Below are 15,558 nucleotides of genomic sequence, written 5' to 3'. Positions count from 1 at the left end.
ATCAACAATGGAGTCTCTACCCCCTATGTACTGGTTGACATGTATAATTATCACGATTTTGGGTGCGGAGCAACGCCATTTGATGTGTATAGCCGCAAGCATCTTCCCGCCATCTTTTGAACATTAACTTATCCTTATTCATCAATGGGACATCCTAGAAACGTGGGGATACTTTCATTTGAATGAGAAAGAGATGGTGAATCTTTTGTATCTTTAATTTTTTCTCAAGCTGTTATAGTTTGGCATATATTAGGGTTTGAAATAAGGGTATATTTTTCCAATGTCACAGAAATCCCCAGTAGGGAGGAACGTGTGACATCGGCATGGAGGGGCTAATAAGGACATTAGCCGGCAAACAAGGAAAATCATTGATAACTTGCACAACAAGAATAACAAAAACCATAAGAAAGAGAATGACATCAACCTCAACTGCAAAGCCACCTTCCCAGCAGCATATAAAGAAGAAAGAATTATAAAACAAATGGTAAAGCAAAATGTGAATCCATTAAATCCCCAAAAGAGACAAACTTCAGAATTCGCATGTTGTATACAGGTTTACTTGTCGATGAGGGAACTGCAAAACCCTCCCCTCTGCCTATGTGGGCATGACAACCATGAAACTGTCTCGACGCCTCACAGCTGGAGCACCTAAAAACCACCTTAAACAGGAACATGGAATTGCCTTTACAAGGAAAATATTGGAAGAAAACGTAAAAATGTTAACTACATGAAAATGTACGACGCCTCCCCTTACTAGAAGTTTTGTATATCAAAGAACTAAACTCCAAACCCAGTATACAAGTGGATGATCTCCATGCCCTCCAAAGCTTATAATGGGCCACACCCCGAAAATAACAACCAATCAGGATCAAGTACACGCAGTTTTCTGATCCAGGACGTGGATTGAGTAATGCCCACCTCAACTGCTCAGCAGAACTCACTCTTCATCTGTTGTTTGGCCTGGCCAGTCGCCACTCTGCCCGACAGCAGATCAAAATTTTTCTTGCTCACTCTTGCATTGTGCACTTTGAGAGACTTTTGATAGACTGTGTCAGCTTGTTATTCCGGCCTGCAATTAGAGTCCCTGCCATAGAATGACGCCGAATCCTGAAGGGGTACCATTAGGGTACTTCCATGAAGGGGGGCGTTAGAGGCCTGGTTATTGGAGACAGCAAGGGTGGGCTCTGGTAGAACAGAGAAGTCCCTCATGGGGCAGTGATGGGGTCTCCTGCGGTGCCCTTTAGAAGTGGGGAGGTTGTTGTAGGAAAGGCCAGACTCTTTTCAGGTTAGCTTGGGTTAGGGTTAGGATTAGTATACTGTATTTTTTTTTTTTCACATGCAGTATGTGTCTCCTACAGATTTAGGTAATGCAAACATCTATAATCCCTCGGCCTTCGGGACCCTCCCGCATCCTCTGACCTATGTGCTTCACGCCCCATCCTGCTCCTCCTCGTGTCCTGGGGGGCAAGCAAGAGTGGCACCTGTCCACCTCCAGTTCCTGCTCCCCCACTGCTGGTGTTACCTTCACCCCCCCTGCCGACCTCTACATCTCATATTCCTGGTACTTCCTCTTGGCACCTGCACACATGCTTCCATATCTCAGCCAGCCAAATCTGCTCATCTCCACAAGTGGATGCTTGTGCAGTCTGATGCTCCTGATACCCCTCTCACCTCCTCCACTGCTGCTCCTGCCCATACTGACGAAGAGGGCTTCACGCTTGTTAACAATTAGAGGTCCAGGCATCGTGAGCAGGGAAACGGTCCCACTCCGGCATCACGTTCTGGGGCTCTGAGCAGGCCTATGCTTGTTGTTTGGCCCTCGGTGATCGTGGCTGTGCCCTGTCCACCCCTCTCATCGTACCCGGCCTTTCATGTGCCTCTCCATGATAGGTACAAGACAAGCTATGATGCAGTAGCTGCTCTGGAGCAACAGCTGCCAGAGCTGTGGCCCTCAAACATCTGTGGTAGAGATGGGAGCTCCGTCTTGGTGTCAAAAGACAAGGCCTCATACAACGAACTACAGGCAGTGGCTCTGGACGATGCCTCCCCCATCAAGCTTGTAGACCTGGCTGCAGGGCAGAGATTGACAAAAGCAATCCTTACGGGGTATCCCCTGAGGATGCCAGTTGACCTCCTTTTGCTCCACCTTCAGGTGGATGAGTATCAGGGAGGAGACGCATCAGGTCTTCATCGCCCTCAGGGGTCCTCCACTGCCATCCCTGGACCTGGGGAACTGGGGCGTCTATTTTCTTTGCCCATACACACTCAAACCACTCTGCTGCAACAGGTGTCCGAGACATGGGCACCACAGAGCCACCTGCAGCCAGCCTGTCATTTGCGGGATGTGCAGCAGCTCGCACGAAATGGAGCACTTCCTGTCGAAATTCAAGGTCAAGGAGGCAGTCAGCTCCCATTGCCCTAACTGCTCTGGCCAGCATCACGCATGGTACCCTAGCTGTCCCACCAGAGCAGCACATGTCCTGCAGGGTTGGGAGCATGAGGTAGCTTGGGTTCAACAACAGCAAGCTGCCAGCATCATGCCTGCACCTCCAGGGACCTTTGTCTGGGGCCAGCACTGCCGTTCAGCAGTGCCTTCTCGTCCAGCTCTAGACATGAGTGTGTTTTTGCCTCTTCCACCTGCTCCCGTTCATCAGGCCGTGACTGTGGATGTTCACCACCCTGCTCTGCCCCTGGTCCCACCATTGGCCGACAAACCTGCTCCCACTTCACTTACCGCCTCAGGCTACATTCCAATTCTGTTCACTGTGAAGGAATTGCAGGTGCTTAGCATGAAGATAGCTCTGAGCTTGGCTTCGTTACTGGAGGCAGCCATTGGCAACAGTATCGACTCGACACCCCTGGTGGACATCGTCAACAAAATCCTTGCAAACGTGGTGGAGGCACAGGCAGATTCACCCCTCCCTCCCTACTCTTTGGGCTTTGTCTACCACCCCATCAGCCAGAGCCAAGGTGCCTTTTGCCATGTCTCCCCAGCGTTGCCCTCGTGACACAGCCACCATCTCATGAGGGCTTACCCCAGCCTCAGCAGTTGTAGAGGCAGAGCACATGGCTCTAATTCTCCAGCAAGAGACTGTTCAGCCTCCACAGTCCCAGTCAATACTGACCACCTCCGAGTGCTGCAGTGGAACTGTCTGGGGACATGGAGCAAGCTCCCCCTCCCCCAGGAGTTGGGTGCTCGGGAGGACATCAATGATTTTCTCCTCCAAGAGATGCTCCTTTCCTATGGCACTACCTTTCGACTCAGAGTATACACCATCCATTTCCTCCCTAGTGTCTGTGGTACCACATAGGGGTTTGCCATTCTCATAAGGGATCACATCCCCTACACTGAGTGCAACCCTTTTATCGACTGCAATGAGAGAGTAGAAGTACAAGGTGTCATGCAACATCTTGCCTTGACCTCCTTGACCATCTACAACATTTATAAGAGCCACAGAGGGATCCTGGATATTGGAGGGCTACTGCATCATTCCCCAACGGAGTCCACCCTCATTGGTGGGGAATTTTAATGCCCACCACCTGATCCTCTCCTCGCCCCTCTCCTTCAATGAGGCGGGTCAACATGTTGCCATCGCTCTTGAGGGAACAGCAGGGGTTTCCCTGTTAAATACTGTGTTTGAACTGACGCATATTGATGGTGGGAGACTTTCCCTCACCTTCACCCCCACACCCCTTGTCAGTGTCTCCAAATGGTCGCTCCACCCTTTCCTGACTAGTGATCACTTTGCTCTGGTGATCGAACTTCCCACAGCCCCACTTCCTCCTTCCCCCTCTGCCTCCAACCCGCTGGGACTTGCGGCATGCGAACTGGTGTGGGTACACGCAGACTGTTCAAGTCAGCTTTGCTGTTGCCATTCACCCAGCTACCCTTGAGACTATGCAGAGCATGTCGTCTGCACCTTACAATGCGCTGCCCTAACACTATTCTCCTCAAGAAGTGCACTATGGTTTTCCATAAAGACCACTGGTTTTATAATTAAAGGGTCCAGGATCTTAATCATTGCCTCAATGCTGCGCACAAGATCTTCCTCCGGCGACCTTCATCACCAACCTGGAAATACCTACTTGCAGTTGTGCGACACATGACACGTGAGAAACGCCGAATCCAGGACAAGGCATGAGTGAAGTGGTGTCACTCCCTCAACTCCCACTCTACATTACAGGAGATGTGGAAAAAAATCAGATCCATCTCTTGTCCTCGTCCTCTCTGACCACCATCCCATCCTGACCCTGCTTGAGAGGCAGACTGTCTGGATTATCACTTTGCTGCCCGTATTGCCACAACCAACTTCCCTCAGTCTGTTTGAGCTTTGCAGGCTTGTCTCAAAGGCCCCCGCAGGGATGCGACTGATGCAGCGTGCTCTCACCCTGACATCCAGACCACCCTTTTACTGTGGAAGAACTCGGCCAGGAACTACGTCACAGGTGGGATACAGTGCCGGGTTCTGATGGCCTCATTTATTCACTACTTGCCCTCCCTGGCCCAAGCAGGAAGATTCACACCCTGGACCTCTTCAATCGTTCGTGGATGAAAAGTCATCTCTCAGGATCGTGGAAGACAGCCATTATCCACCACATACCTAAAATTCACGACCCAGCTAGCATGCCACCAATTTCCCTCCTCAGTTGCATAGCTACGATGGCAGAAAGACTTGTGCTATCTCGACTAGCTTGGAAGTTGGGTTTGCTCTACCCAGGGCTTTTTGCCTACCTCCCTAGCAGAAGTGCTACCCACTGTCTTGCCTCCTTTCTTGGAGAACTGAGATATGATCATGGAATGGCTGGATTTCTTGACTTCAAGAAGGCTTTTGAGCTTGCTCACCGTCACAGTACTGGCAGCCCATGCCATGAAGGGAGTGGGGGGTAGCTTCCTCTCGTGGGTGTAAGAATTTTTTGTCGGCCAGGTTGCTTGTGTTCACATCCAGGGTAGGCTTCACCCCCTCACTCACACGAAAACTGCACTCCACAGAGTAGTGTGCTAAGTCCACTTCTCTTTAATCTATCTATCTATCTATTGCCAGATGCCTTAATCCCATAAGGGGTGGCCACAAACAAATCGCCTCCATGTTGTCTTGTCCCCCACCATTTCATTGCCCTGCTCCCAGCTCACACCCGCGTCTTTCATATACCTGTCCACTCCATCACTTCATCTCATCCTCGGTCTCCCTTTCCCTCACCCCCCCCCCTCCACCTCACTAACATACACTTTCCTAGTCAGTCTCTCACTTTCCATCCTCTCCACATGTCCAAACCACCTCATTGTGTTTCTCCTAACGCTTCTTATCACATCCACATCCACACCACAACGCACTCTCACTTCCTCATTTGTCAGTCTGTCTCTCCATGTGACTCCATATTCTCCTTTCAGATAACTCATTCCACTGCTCTCACTCTTGACTTCTGTCCCTCCAGCAAGGTCCAAGCTTCACTTCCATGCATTTGAGTTGGTATCACAATACTGTCATGTACTAGCTTTTTCACTTCCATGCTCACTTCCCTGTTTATTATCACTACTTTAACTCGCCCCATCCCGACGTTCTCTGGGCAGTGGTACGCCCCAGTCCCGACATTTTTGGACCTTTTTTTTTTTGGCTCAAACATCCGCTTTTGGTGAGAAACATCGAAAATTCATAGAGAAATCGCTCACCTGAGGTTTAAAATACTCGATCCAGGTAGGAGTACCTCCTTACCTTGCAGGGTTTTCTATCAGGCTGGCTGCAAAGAAAACGAGTTCAATGGGAGGATAACTATTCTACACCACTTATAAACAGTATTATTTATTTGGGACGAATTTATATGTAGTACGAGAGTATATTGGTTTTCAAACGGCAATATAGGCATTATAAGCCTTGTTTCACTCACTAACTCATCACCATTCCTGACCTTTTTTTGTCACATTACCTGATCATTTTTTCTGACTGTTTCTTCCTCTAATGTTTGTCCTCCACATTGTCATCGATTGAGGAATCACTCTGGCCCTGAATTTCGTACCGTGGCATGACATGGCTTTACTGGCCAGGTCACTTATAACAAGTGAATTGCTGAGAAAAGGTCATGCAGGGGGGGGAGGAGGTCATGCTGGGTAAGGCATTGTCCCTGCCTGGCATCTTGTAGAGGAAGGTGTCCCACGTATACGTGCCAAAAAATCACTCGCGAAAATTGAAAATTGTGCAAATTAGGGACCTTGCAATGTTGCCGCGTTAATTTACGTCTCCAGGATACGAGTGCACATCATGTGAGGACGTGAATTCACGTCTCCGGGATGGGGTGGGTTAAAGGAACCAGCAACCATTCTTCCTTGCTGTACGCTTTCAAGCACTTCACCCTCTAAACTTCCATCCTCACTCATCACACTACCGAGATACTCAAACACACTCACATTTTCCATTTCCTCCTCATCCAGCCTCACTGTACATTCATTGGCTTCACTTCTCTCAAAGACCATAACTTTACTCTTCCCTACATTCACCCTTATATTTCATTTCTTACACACTCTCCCAAACTCATTTACCAAGTCTTGCAGCTTCCCATCGTCTTCACTCAACAACACAGTATCATCTGCAAACAAGAGTACAGGTAGTGTCCAGACACTGTTCTCTCTCACTAGGGCCGCTCCAACATCCACTGCCCTACCTTGTATCTCTTTTATATCCCCATCCATGTACAGATTGGACAACCATGGAGACATGACACATCCTTGTTTCAATCCAGCCTTGAAATAGAAAAATTCACTCAGTTCACTATCCACCCGCACTACAGCCGTAGGATCCTCATGCATACTCTTCACAGCCTTCAACAACATCCCATTTACTCCATATATTCTTAATACTTTCCACAATCCTTATCTATCCACCCTGTCATATGCTTTCTCCAAACCCATGAAGGCTGCATACAACTTCTCTCCCTTCTCTAAAAACTTTTCCACTAAAGAACCAAGAATGAATATCTGATCTACACAACGTCTTCCTTTCCTAAAACCTCCCTGTTCTTCTCCAACTAATTCCTCTGTTATTTCCCTAACTCTCTCAATAAGTATCCTACCATATACTTTTTCTATTACACTAACAAGGCAAATGCCCATATGATTACCACACACTTCTTTTTCCCCTTTTCCTTTGTAGAAGGGAATAATTATATCTGACTTCCAATCCTCCGGGATCCTACCTTCCTCCCATGCCAATCTGCACATCTTCCACATCCATCCTACTACTGTCTTTCCCCTATGCTTCAGCATTTCACCACACACTCCATCATTTCCTGGGGCTTTCCCCATTTGAACTTTCTTCATTGCTTCCACAACTTCCATCCTACTGATTTCTTCCTCTCTTCTCACATTCCTCCTTCTCCCAGTCATTCCCCAGCCATTAGACTTGCATTACTTTCATTCTCTATGTTCAACAATTCATTAACCCCCTCGTGCACCATAAGTTTCCAATAAGTTTTGGTTCCATGCACAGAACCAAAACCTCGCTCAGGCTGGCTCCGCTTTTGTGGCAAGGGAAATATTCGATGGCCCAATTTACCCTTGGAAAGTGTTTATATTGCTATAAATCGCTTCCCATCATCTTCGTTGATGTTTATACCGTAAGATAAGAAAAAAATAAAACAGATGAATAAATGTACAGAAATGAAGCCTGAATAAACCTTCTTTATGTGAAAACTAATTTCTGGTAACTTTCCAAGATCACCGTGAATAATTTTTTCATGATGCACAGCTGCAAAGGACATGCCTATATGCAGAATGTCATGATTTTTCATTTGTGAAAGTTTCAAGTTGATACGTCCAATAGTTCCCGAGTAAATAAATAAATAAAAACTATGAAAATCGCCTAAAAAGTCTGATTTGTTTATTATTTTTTTAAGTTGTTAGTGACACTGTAACAAACATATATGTATATTCTATCCAGTTTTGTAGCCGAAAGGTTAAGGAAGCCCATGATGTAATTCACAGTGTTATAAGCCTTATTGTATTGAGAAAATGAATTTTGAATAGTTATAATGGGTTGCGTGTGGATTGCGCGCGGTGACAGCACGTACGCTCAGTATGTTCATCTCTCATAACTTTTCCCCAATTTTTTTCACACATAGGTTACTTTGCTTTACAAAAGTAAGCATATGAAATCATCAGCTTGATCAAGCCCTCCCGGAATGTCAGGAGTTTGTGGCATGTGTGCTTCTGGAAATCCAGGAGAGTCATAGGCCTGTTGCTGTTCTTCTTGTAGAGGGAGTTGGCATTGAATAAGGCTATGTGGATGAAATAAAAGGTCATTTTCTTGGTCCACTTGACCGTCCTCCTTTGGGCGGGGAAGTACTGGATCATCTGATCGAAATGATCCACCCTGCCCATGTGCCTATTATAGTCTTCAACCACAAAGAGCTTGTTCACTGTTTTCAGAATGTGGTGGAATCTCCCGTCTGGACCCTTGACCTTCCCAGGCACCTGCTTAGTGACGATGGCGTTGCTGTGGAAGGTGGACACCGTGCTTGCTATACGTTTATCCTTCCACAACAACACCATTATATTGCCCTTGTGTCTAGCTTCCACTCCATCATCAGGAAGGCATTTAGCACTGCTGATGTCCTGCAGCTCCCTCGGTGCTCCCCTTGCCAGTTGTACTGTGCCACACACATACACTCCCTCTGCGAAAAGGCATTTGCACAGTGATACAGAGCTATAATAATTGTCCATATACAACTTGTATCCTTTGCCCTTCAAAGGTTCAACGAGGCCCCACACCATGTTCTCTAGAGACTTCTCCCCCGTGTATATTTCTAAATTCCAAGTGCAACCACACTTTGCCTCAGCCAAGATGTATAGTTTTATGGCATAATTTTGGAGTTTCATAGGGTTATATACACGGAAGGAGAGCTGCCCCTTCCAACTCAGAGATCCCTCATCCAGGCTAAGATGTTAGCCTGGGGTATAAACCTCCTGGAATCTCTGAAGGAGATAGTGCATCACACTACAAATCCTTATCAGCCGGTCCTGATTGCCCTCGGGTATGATGAGACTATTGAAAGCATAAAAGTGCTTCAAGATGGCCCTGAAGCGCTTTCCACTCATAGCTCGCCGAAATTTGGGATATTTGTGAACCTCTGATGAATGCCAATAGTGTTTCATGGTTGGCAGTTCACAAATCCCCATAAGAAAGCATAATTTAAGGAACTGAGCCATTTCCTCTTCGTTGCAGAGTGTACCAAACATCTAGTGCAGTCCCCAGAAAAGTGCACACACATACACACACACACACACACACACACACACACAAATATATATACCAAAAATAATCGATCAGAAATAGGGGAAAATGAGAAAGAGGGAGAAGTGTTCAGCAAGATAGAGAAACCAGACATCTACTGCAAGTATATCGACGACATTTTTATCAAGAGTAACAGTGAAGAGCACACTGAACACCTTAGGCTCCGCCTACAAGAGATCTCCGGACTTACATTCACCATAAAAAATAGTGCTGATGGAAGGATGCTATTTCTCAACGTTCTTGTTAAGGAAGATAATACTTCCTTAACATGGATGTCTACGTGAAGGCAACGAACTCTGGCTGCTGCCTACACGGTGGTAGTGAGTGCCCACAGAGATAGAAAGACTTAACCATAGGTGCTTAAATTCGAAGAGCACTCACTCAATGCAGCTCTTGGCAAGAAGTACGCAAAGATATCGAATGCTCAACACAAGTATTAAACAACAATGGAGTCTCTACCCCCTATGTACTGGTTGACATGTATAACTGTCACGATTTTGGGTGCGGAGCAACGCCAGTTGATGTGTATAGCCGCAAGCATCTTCCCGCCACCTTTTGAATATTAACTTATCCTTACTCATCAATGGGACATCCTGGAAACGTGGGGATACTTTCATTTGAATGAGGAAGAGATGGTGAATCTTTTGTATCTTTAATTTTTTCTCAAGCTGTTAAAGTTTGGCATATATTAGGGTTTGAAATAAGGGTATATTTTTCCAAAATCACAGAAATCCCCCATAGGGAGGAACGTGTGACATCGGCATGGAGGGGCTAATAAGGACATTAACCGGCAAACAAGGAAAATCAATGATAACTGGTACAACAAGAATAACAACAAAAACCATAAGAAAGAGAATGACATCAACCTTGACTGCAAAGCCACCTTCCCAGCAGCATACAAAGAAGAAAGAATTATAAAACAAATAGTGTGCAAAATGTGAATCCATTAAATCCCCAAAAGAGACAAACTTCAGAAGTCGCATGTTGTATACAGGTTTACTTGTCGATGAGGGAACTGTGAAACCCTCCCCTCTGCCTATGTGGGCATGACAACCATGAAACTGTCTCGACGCCTCACAGCTGGAGCACCTAAAAACCACCTTAAACAGGAACATGGAATTGCCTTTACATAGAAAATATTGGAAGAAAACGCAAAAATGTTAACTACATGAAAATGTACGACGCCTCCCCTTACTAGAAGTTTTGTATATCAAAGAACTAAACTCCAAACCCAGTATACAAGTGGATGATCTCCATGCCCTCCAAAGCTTATAATGGGCCACACCCCGAAAATAACAACCAATCAGGATCAAGTACACGCAGTTTTCTGATCCAGGACGTGGATTGAGTAATGCCCACCTCAACTGCTCAGCAGAACTCACTCTTCATCTGTTGTTTGGCCTGGCCAGTCGCCACTGCCCGACAGCAGATCAAAATTTTTCTTGCTCACTCTTGCATTGTGCACTTTGAGAGAAGACTGTGTCAGCTTGTTATTCCGGCCTGCAATTAGAGTCCCTGCCATAGAATGACGCCGAATCCTGAAGGGTTACCATTAGGGTACTTCCATGAAGGGGGGCGTTAGAGGCCTGGTTATAGGAGACAGCAAGGGTGGGCTCTGGTAGAACAGAGAAGTCCCTCATTGGGCAGTGATGGGGTTTCCTGCGGTGCCCTTTAGAAGTGGGGAGGTTGTTGTAGGAACGGCCAGACTCTTTTCAGGTTAGCTTGTGTTAGGGTTAGGATTAATATACTGTATATTTTTATTTTCACATGCAGTATGTGTCTCCTACAGATTTAGGTAATGCAAACATCTATAATCCCTCGGCCTTCAGGACCCTCCCACATCCTCTGACCTATGTGGTCCACGCCCCATCCTGCTCCTCCTCGTGTCCTGGGGGGCAAGCAAGAGTGGCACCTGTCCACCTCCAGTTCCTGCTCCCCCACTGCTGGTGTTACCTTCACCCCCCCTGCTGACCTCTACATCTCATGTTCCTGGTACTTCCTCTTGGCACCTGCGCTCATGCTTCCATATCTCAGCCAGCCAAATCTGCTCATCTCCACAAGTGGATGCTTGTGCAGTCTGATTCTCCTGACACCCCTCTCACCTCCTCCTGCCCATACTGACGAAGAGGGCTTCATGCTTGTTAACAATTAGAGGTCCAGGCATCGTGAGCAGGGAAACGGTCCCACTCCGGCACCACGTTCTGGGGCTCTGAGCAGGCCTACGCTTGTTGTTTGGCCCTCGGTGATCGTGGCTGTGCCCTGTCCACCCCTCTCATCGTACCCGGCCTTTCATGTGCCTCTCCAGGATAGGCACAAGACAAGCTATGATGCAGTAGCTGCTCTGGAGCAACAGCTGCCAGAGCTGTGGCCCTCAAACATCTGTGGTAGAGATGGGAGCTCCGTCTTGGTGTCAAAAGACAAGGCCTCATACAACGAACTACAGGCAGTGGCCCTGGACGATGCCTCCCCCATCAAGCTTGGAGAACTGGCTGCAGGGCAGAGATTGACAAAAGCAATCCTTACGGGGTATCCCCTGAGGATGCCAGTTGACCTCCTTTTGCTCCACCTTCAGGTGGAAGAGGCTACTTGGTACCAGAGGATGAGTATCAGGGAGGAGACGCATCAGGTCTTCATCACCCTCGGGGGTCCTCCACTGCCATCCCTGGACCTGGGGAACTGGGGCATCTATTTTCTTTGCCCATACACACTCGAACCACTCTGCTGCAACAGGTTTCCAAGACATGGGCACCACAGAGCCACCTGCAGCCAGCCTGTCATTTGCGGGATGTGCAGCGGCTTGCAAGAAATGGAGCACTTTTTGTCAAAATTCAAGGTCAAGAAGGCAGTCAGCTCCCATTGCCCCAACTGCTCTGGCCAGCTAGACGCATGGTACCCTAGCTGTCCCACCAGAGCAACAAATGTCCTGCAGGGTTGGGAGCACGAGGTAGCTTGGGTTCAACAACAGCAAGCTGCCAGCATCATGCCTGCACCTCCAGGGACCTTTGTTTGGGGCCAGCACTGCCATTCAGCACTGCCTTCTCATCCAGCTCTAGACATGAGTGTGTTTTTGCCTCTTCCACCTGTTCCCGTTCGTCAGGCCGTGACTGTGGATGTTCACCACCCTGCTCTGCCCCTGGTCCCACCATTGTCCGACAAACCTGCTCCCACTTCACTTACCGCCCCAGGCTACATTCCAATTCTATTCACTGTGAAGGAATTGCAGGTGCTTAGCAGGAAGATAGCTCTGAGCTTGGCTTCGTTACTGGAGGCAGCCATTGGCAACAGCATCGACTCAACGCCCCTGGTGGACATCATCAACAAAATCCTTGCAAAAGTGGTGGAGGCAGAGGCAAATTCACCCCTCCCTCCCTACTCTTTGGACTTTGTGTACCACCCCGTCAGCCAGAGCCAAGGTGCCTTTTGCCCTGTCTCCCCAGCGTCGCCCTCGTGACACAGCCACCATCTCATGAGGGCTTACCCCAGCCTCAGCAGTTGTAGAGGCAGAGCACATGGCTCTAATTCTCCAGCAAGAGACTGTTCAGCCTCCACAGTCCCAGTCAATACTGACCACCTCCGAGTGCTGCAGTGGAACTGTCTGGGGGCATGGAGCAAGCTCCCCCTCCCCCAGGAGTTGGGTGCTCAGGACAACATCCATGTCTTTCTCCTCCAAGAGATGCTCCTTTCCCATGGCACTACCTTTCGACTCAGAGGATACACCACCCATTTCCTCCCTAGTGTCTGTGGTGCCACATAGGGGTGTGCCATTCTCGTAAGGGACCACATCCCCTACACTGAGTGCAACCCTTTTATCCACTGCAGCGAGAGAGTAGAAGTACAAGGTGTCATCCAACAGCTTGCCTTGACCTCCTTGACCATCTACAACATTTATAAGAGCCACAGAGGGATCCTGGATATTGGAGGGCTACTGCATCATGCCTCAACGGAGTCCACCCTCATTGGTGGGGAACTTTAATGCCCACCACCTGATCCTCTCCTCGCCCGTCTCGTTCAATGAGGTGGGTCAACATGTTGCCATGGCTCTTGAGGGAACAGCAGGGGTTTCCCTGTTAAATACTGTGTTTGAACCGACACATATTGATGGTGGGAGACTTGCCCTCACCTTCACCCCCACACCCCTTGTCAGTGTCTCCAAATGGTCGCTCCACCCTTTCCTGACTAGTGATCACTTCGCTCTGGTGATCGAACTTCCCACAGCCCCACTTCCTCCTTCCCCACTGCCTCCAACCCGCTGGGACTTGCGACATGCGAACTGGTGTGCGTACGCGCAGACTGTTGAAGTCAGCTTTGCTGTTGCCATTCACCCAGCTACCCTTGAGACTATGCAGAGCATGTTGTCTGCACCTTACAAATTGCTGCCCTAACACTATTCTCCTCAAGAAGTGCACTATGGTTTTCCATAAAGACCACTGGTTTTATAATTACAGGGTCCAGGATTTTAATCATTCCCTCCATGCTGCGCACAAGATCTTCCTCCGGCAACCTTCATCACCAACCTGGAAATACCTACTTGCAGTTCTGCGACACATGGCGCGTGAGAAACGCCGAATCCAGGACAAGGCATGAGTGAAGTGGTGTCACTCCCTGAACTCCCACTCTACATTACAGATGTGGAAAAAAATCAGATCCATCTCTTGTCCTCGTCCTCTCTGACCACCATCCCATCCTGACCCTGCTTGAGAGGCAGACTCTGGATTATCACTTTGCTGCCCATATTGCCACAACCAACTTCTCTCAGTCTGTTTGAGCTTTGCAGGCTCGTCTCAAAGGCCCCCGCAGGGATGCGTCTGATGCAGTGCGCTCTCACCCTGACATCCAGACGACCCTTTTACTGTGGAAGAACTCGGCCAGGAACTACGTCACAGGTGGGATACAGTGCCGGGTTCTGATGGCCTCATTTATTCACTACTTGCCCTCCCTGGCCCAAGCAGGAAGATTCACACCCTGGACTTCTTCAATTGTTCGTGGATGAAAAGTCATCTCTCAGGATCGTGGAAGACAGCCATTATCCACCACATACCTAAAATTCACGACCCAGCTAGCATGCCACCAATTTCCCTCCTCAGTTGCATAGCTACGATGGCAGAAAGACTTGTGCTATCTCGACTAGCTTGGAGGTTGGGTTTGCTCTACCCGGGGCTTTTTGCCTACCTCCCTGGCAGAAGTGCTACCCACTGTCTTGCCTCCTTTCTTGGAGAACTGAGACATGATCATGGAATGGCTGGATTTCTTGACTTCAAGAAGGCTTTTGAGCTTGCTCACCGTCACAGTACTGGCAGCCCATGCCATGAAGGGAGTGGGGGGTAGATTTCTCTCGTGGGTGTAAGAATTTTTTGTCAGCCAGGTTGCTTGTGTTCACATCCAGGGTAGGCTTCCCCCCCTCACTCACACGAAAACGGCACCCCACAGAGTAGTGTGCTAAGTCCACTTCTCTTTAATCTATCTATCTATCTATTGCCAGATGCCTTAATCCCATAAGGGGTGGCCACAAACAAATCGCCTCCATGTTGCCTTGTCCCCCACCATTTCATTGCCCTGCTCCCAGCTCACACCTGCCTCTTTCATATACCTCTCCACTCCATCACTTCATCTCATCCTTGGTCTCCCTTTCCCTCACCCCCTCCCCTCCACCTCAATAACATACACTTTCCTAGTCAGTCTCTCACTCTCCATCCTCTCCACATGTCCAAACCACCTCATTGTGTTTCTCCTAACGCTTCTTATCACATCCACATCCACACCACAACGCACTCTCACTTCCTCATTTGTCAGTCTGTCTCTCCATGTGACTCCATATGCTCCTTTCAGATAACTCATTTCCACTGCTCTCACTCTTGACTTCTGTCCCTCCAGCAAGGTCCAAGCTTCACTTCCATGTGTTTGAGTTGGTATCACAATACTGTCATGTACTAGCTTTTTCACTTCCATGCTCACTTCCCTGTTTATTGTCATTACTTTTACTCGCCCCATCCCGACATTTTCTGGGCAGTGGTACGCCACAGTCCCGACATTTTTGGACCTTTTGTTTTTTTTGGCTCAGACATCCGCTTTTGGTGAAAAACATCGAAAATTCATAGAGAAATTGCACACCTGAGGTTTAAAATACTCGATCCAGGTAGGAGTACCTCCTTACCTTACAGGGTTTTCTATCAGGCTGGCTGCAAAGAAAACGAGTTCTATGGGAGGATAATTATTCTACACCACTCATAAACGGTATTAATTTATTTATTTGGGACGAATTTATATGTAGTACGAGAGT

The sequence above is a fragment of the Coenobita brevimanus genome, chromosome 22, assembly GCF_032717465.1.
Source record: "Coenobita brevimanus isolate Jiangsu-jjx chromosome 22, ASM3271746v2, whole genome shotgun sequence".
Lineage (NCBI taxonomy): Eukaryota > Metazoa > Arthropoda > Malacostraca > Decapoda > Coenobitidae > Coenobita > Coenobita brevimanus.
Note: the sequence above shows the minus strand (reverse complement) of the source record.